This window comes from Pantherophis guttatus, chromosome 2 (assembly GCF_059756535.1).
Source record: "Pantherophis guttatus breed Tessera chromosome 2, ASM5975653v1, whole genome shotgun sequence".
Classification (NCBI taxonomy): Eukaryota; Metazoa; Chordata; class Lepidosauria; order Squamata; family Colubridae; genus Pantherophis; species Pantherophis guttatus.
In genome coordinates, this window is record NC_142064.1 from 60,460,346 (window position 1) to 60,466,345 (window position 6,000).

Sequence of the window (6,000 nt, forward strand, 5' to 3'; positions counted from 1 at the left end):
ACAAGTGTGAATATGCTTCCATCATCCATCCTTTTATCTTTGTGTGAACTAGAAATGGGCTCATTCCCTCTTCCCTTTATTTTTGCAAATTTTTCATTGCCAAGCTAATTTTGACATAAGGAAGTGGATTTGCTGTTGTTGTTGTTTTTTTAAATGGTGGCAGCTTGTCCTGTCTGTCTTCAGCAGGATTGTTGTAATTTGTATGCCTGGCTTCTTGACTGTATTGTTGTGACTTAGACTGTTTCCTTCTTTTTGTGTTGTTCTCAGTTATCTACTTGTTGATTGCAGGATGTATGATAAGGAAGGTTTGTTTGTTTCCTTTTGGGCTCTTGCTTTCTGAATATTTTGTAGATTAGGTTTATCAGCTCTATCAGATGTTCTAGAGACCGACCTAAAATATCCCAACTGAATAAAGTTACCATGTGGCCTAGTGACTGAAGAATTGAACAATATTTTTAATGTTCATGTAATATTTTAAAACATTTGTTTTGTATTCTTGGTATAAAAAGGAAGTCTATATATGACTTTAACTTCTGTGGAAAGGTAGCCTAGATGTTGGCTAATTATTCTAGGAGCTAATGTAATTAGCCATTTTTCTTTATGTTTACTTTCATTCAATTAAACAATATTTATAAGTAGAAAGCTTTCTTCAGGCAACCAGACACCTCACATAGCTATCTTTATGCAATTGCTTAAAGGTTTTCAGAATAATTTTACAAAGTATACAGTACATTTATTTATTTATTTATTTTAAATTTATATACCGCCCTTCTCCCTGAGGACTCAGGGGGGTGTACAGCCAGAATTAAAAAACATAAAATACAAATATTAAAAAACAATTAAAATATATATAAATTTGGCCCAAAATTAAAAATACAAACCAATTAAAACATTTAAAATTTCTTCTTAAGCCAGCCCGGCTTGCTGGAAAAAGTGGGTTTTAAGGGCATGGCGGAAGGCACTAAGGTCTTGGATTCTCCTTATCTCTGGGGGTAACTGATTCCAGAGGGTAGGTTTATTTATGTTATTTATTTATGTTATTTATTTATTTATTTTATCAAACATGTACAAGATAACAGATATAAGTATAAAAATGGATATGAACACAGGAAATGGGGACAAATAAATGGGGACAGTAGGACAGGGACAGTAGGCACGCTGGTGCGCTTATGCACGCCCCTTATAGACCTCTTAGGAATGGGGTGAGGTCCACAGCAGACAGTTTAAGGTTAAAGTTATGGGGGTTTGAGGATGTAATAACAGAGTCAGGTAGAGCATTCCAGGCATTGACAACTCTGTTGCTGAAGTTGTATTTTCTGCAATTGAGTTTGGAGCGGTATACCTTGAGTTTGTATCTATTGTTTGCTTGTGTATATTGCAGTTGAAACTGAAGTAGTCATTGACAGGTAGACATTGTAGCACATAATTTTGTGTACTATACTTAGGTCAGACCATAGGCGGCATAGTTCTAGGTTGTGCAAGTCCAAAATTTCAAGTTTGGTGGCATAAGGAATTGTGAGCAAAGGAATGGAGTACTCTTCTCGTGAAATACCTCTGTACTTGCTCAATTGTATTAATGTCCGGTTAATTAATGTATTAATTAATGTATTAATTAATATGATTAATTCTAAAGCACATTTAACATGATTGGTAAAAAGTAACAGTAAGTTTGAGATTTATATTTTAATTTTGATTTATTTATACTGTATTTGGCTTAAGTCAATAAACGAGGTGCTTATTTCATATGGAATGTCTTTTCAAAAACCAATTTCTAACAGTTATAGCAAGAGAAAAAAAAAACCTTCATTTTTTTTGTTCTCTACTTTAAGAGAACTTAGCTAATAAACAAAATGAGCCTACTTTTATAAATTTAGTCAATGTTAAGGTCATTTTCTTCATAATTTCTCTTGCCTATAGCCTTTTCAAACTAATCATAGAGAAATGTGCAAAAACTATTCACCATATTTCTCATTGGAAGGAGAAATTTTCCATTCTCTGCAGCGGTGGTTGAAACAGATAATGTAATTTCTTTTTTTTTTTTAAGATTTTTTTCCCTTATATTCATAGCAGAGACATCTATAGACTTAGCATTGTGGATCCTTTTTTTCAGTTTTCCATAACTGCACATTCAATTCACTGTAGGATGGCTGGCAGGATCATAGTGCAAACTGTGATGATGCCAAAATAAGAATATGCATATAATTACATCATCCCACAAATGTCTCCCTTATGAATTTGTATGTCAATTCTCACACAGTTTGCATCATTTGCATGATGATGTTATGTGTAGGTCACTATTTGTCCTCCTGCATAGTCCCACAAAAATAATAGTTGGTAATATGACAGTATATATAAACATAAATACACTTTATGCTCTCTGCAGGGATTGCCTTGGAAGACCCCCAGAAATTTCAGTTAATATAAAATACCTTGCTCTACATGCTACCTGGGAGTTGTCACTATAAAAGAATTTCAAATTGAAATTAAAGGGGTGGTTTACCTTCTTAATATGGTTTGATGACTAGATTCCTTCTGTACAGGTAAATTGGCCTTGAATGAGAATTGATTTGTTATATATGATCTATTTGCTTGTTTCTGTGCCTGCTGTCATTACTTTTATATTTAATTTTAATCTCATTTTTCACTGTATTTCATTGTGTTCCTCGATTTTCATTACTACAGTCTGCAAAGGAGCGTCACCAGCATAATGCAAGTATTGATGTTTCTTTCTCTAATTTTAAAACCATATTCATCTTCTTTCAATCCATCTACCCTCACTATATATATTCAGAATATAACTTGCATAAATAAAAGAAACTATACAGCCTTGTCACTCTTTCATCTTTGGTCTTCTTTGAATCCATTATCCGTCCATTGACATCTTTTTAGCAGGCCAATTTGAGGTTAAAACTTCTTCTGAGTTCAGAGATTTTTTTGGAAAAATTTCTCCCCCGCCCCCTTTGTGTTTGGATCAGTCTGTTTCATCTTCCATATTTTTACAATTTTTACAATTTTTATATGTTGTCATATAGCTTCTTGTATTTTCTAAGTGCTCTCTGAAATGGTTAAGTTTCTTCCTGATACTTTGGTCTTTCTTGGCTTTGTTTTCTACAGGCCATGGTTTATGCAAAGAAGAAGAATATGAAGTCTTCCAGATGCTACTGAATTACTTTTTGCAGTTTTCTCAACCAGCATAGCTAATCCTGAAGTATTATAAGAGTCAACATCATCTGGAGAGTAATGAGTTTGATACCTTGGCATAATGGAATAGTGCTTGATTTATTAGGGGATTTGTGGGAATTTATTGTTGTAAGATCCCCCTGATAAATGCAGGCATTTCTATAGCTATCACCTTATTCCATTTCTTTTTAGTAGGCAAGGATTGTTACTGATGTCCTTGAAAAAAGAAGTCATTTTAAGAACCACTTTCATTGGAAAGATACTGAAAGCAATTTCATAGTTCAGATGATTCAGAAACTCTTCTGATTCTTCTTCTCCTAAGGGCAAATTACATGAGGGCTAAAATTAAGGAGATAAAAATGCATGCATAAAACTTGACCTCCAATGATACCATCCTTTCAAAGTTCAACCTTCCCACATTCAAGAAAGAGGTCAAATATCAATTCTACTTGCATTCATTTGAGCAGAACTCTCCAAATAATCAAGAAATGTGATAAGATCAGAGGAAACACATATACTCTATCCGAGTTTTCCACAGTTGAAATTAAAATAAAACTATTTAAATAAAGTGTTTAAAAGATGAACTGAAAAATTATAATGGCTAGAGTTAAATTTCAGAAATGGTTCAGCACTCTCAATGTTAAATTCAGAGTCCTAGATGAAGTATCAGTAAAACATTAAGGAGCAACTGAATCTCTAAATGCTAACCTTATGCAGCTCATCCATTTGTAAATGTCAGGTAAGAAAACTGCATATTTATTACACTGATAACAATCCTTACTGGAAGTCCTTTAATGATATTCGTTTCTTTTTCTGCAAAAGGACAATGTATCTAATGTACACCATTATTCTATTGCTTGTTTTATTGAAAATTACATTGCCATGTGTCTTGATTTACTCTTTGATACCATCATCACAAGCAAAGCTAGGCAATTGTCTAATTAAGTCAGTATTTGACTGCTGTTGTGGCAGTCAGATTAAATACAAAAGGAAATTATTTTAAAGTATATATGAGATTTATTTGAAGTTACTTTTTAAGAGATACAAGCTAGGATACAAATGAGAATTTCCTTTGGTAGATTTATCAACTTGATCATCCTTAAGGGCATTCAGACAAGCATTTTAGTGCCTCTTGTTCCTTGTACTGTGGTTTATTTTTTATGACAAATGTATGTGCTAAAAGTGGGGTATGTGCATGCTGTGTGCCTGCAGAAAGAAACAAGGCTAGGAATTTTTAAAAAAACATTATACCTAGAAGTTAAGGAAAGCATATACACATCCCTAATAAGACCACCAAAAAAAGTTGAACATTCTGTATGCAATGTGGAATATTTATACTGAATTTTAAGCTGGGAATCTGAAAATGCTAAGCAGAATCAGATCTAATTAATACCTGAATTGAAGACTATCAGGAAATCCTAGGGCAGAATGGGCTAGATTAGGAAGTCAAAAGAACACCTGGAAGAAGATAGTGGTAAAGTACTTCTATGTAATTATCAAGAAAACTACATGGATGTATTTATTAAGTAACCAGGAGTTGAGTTGGCTCACTGGAGACCATATTTTATTACCTTTTAAAATCTTAAGCAAATGAAGCCAAGCATCTAAGGCAGGGGTGAAATCCAGCAGGTTCTGACAGGTTCTGGAGAACCGGTAGTGGAAATTTTGAGCAGTTCAGAGAACCGGTAGCAGAAATTTTGAGTAGTTCGGAGAACCGGCAAATACCACCTCTGGCTGGCCCCAGAGTGGGGTGAGAATGGGGATTTTGCAGTATTCTTCTCCCAGGAGTGGGGAGGGAATGGGGATTTTGCAGTATCCTTCTCCTGCCATGCCCACCAAGCCACACCCACCAAGCCACACCACGCCACCAAGCCATGCCCACAGAACCAATAGTAAAAAAATTTGGATTTCACGACTGCTTCTCTTATTCTGATCCTGTCTTTTCAAGGTTTTCCCATCCTTAAGTAACTGCTGCACTGCTCCCAAGCTTGGGGAAAAACGGTGTTGGCTCAACCTTTACATTTAGAAAATCTGAAAAGATCTCTCTAGCTCTCTTTAAATTAATGTTTAGATAAATTTCACATCCTATTTCAGTGCTATTTTAATCCATGTTTCTAACTTCATATATTCTTTTTTTGTTTTGTTTTTTTAAATTTTAGCTGCCTTGAATCCTCACTGAGGGGTGGGGAGGCTGGGTACAAATTGACTCAAGAAAAAGGAAGGAAAGATAAATTTATATTCTGTCCAACTGTTCAATGTTTGATAAGGACACTATTCCAATTAGGATAAAGCTTATTGAGTGACAACATCTATTACATTGTTTACATTGGATCGCTCAGAATCGGAACCCATTTATAAATCTGCTGTTCAAAACTAAAGTAATGTTAAGGTTAGTGGTAATGATTCTCTGTTTACTTCTTTCTACATGTAATTGTCAAAATACTCATTAAAGCTATTTTTTGTTCATAATTCCAGATTTTGCTTTATTGTTTTGAGAACTGTGTTCTATTATATATTTGTATTTCTTGTTAAAACACAATTTGTATGAAAAATGTTGCCAAGTAAATTAATTATTTTTTAAAATAAGAACCTATATTTAAATACATGATGTCAGTTTTTATAAAATGGACCTCCCTGAAAAGTTTGTCAAATATCCTAGCTCATTGTCATTGTTTAAATCAGTGCCATAATTGAATTTTACATTTTTCAATTTACATCTGTTAAAAGTGCAACATGTTTCCTGTCAATTTCTGAGATCAACTGGTGTACTTTTTTCCATATGTATAGTTTCAATCGTAGAAATGTTAGAAATTTTGTTTT

At 33.8% G+C, this 6,000-nt stretch overlaps 1 long non-coding RNA gene across 1 annotated transcript in view; it reads left to right on the forward strand.

The window, feature by feature from the left end:
- LOC117661952 (uncharacterized) overlaps positions 1-2,975 on the forward strand; it is a 103,043-nt gene extending 100,068 nt beyond the window's left edge. The window contains exon 5 of the long non-coding RNA XR_004590179.2: positions 2,683-2,975. This is a non-coding gene — a long non-coding RNA (uncharacterized LOC117661952). The remainder of the gene's footprint in view (positions 1-2,682) is intronic.
- The last annotated feature ends 3,025 nt before the right edge of the window (positions 2,976-6,000 follow it).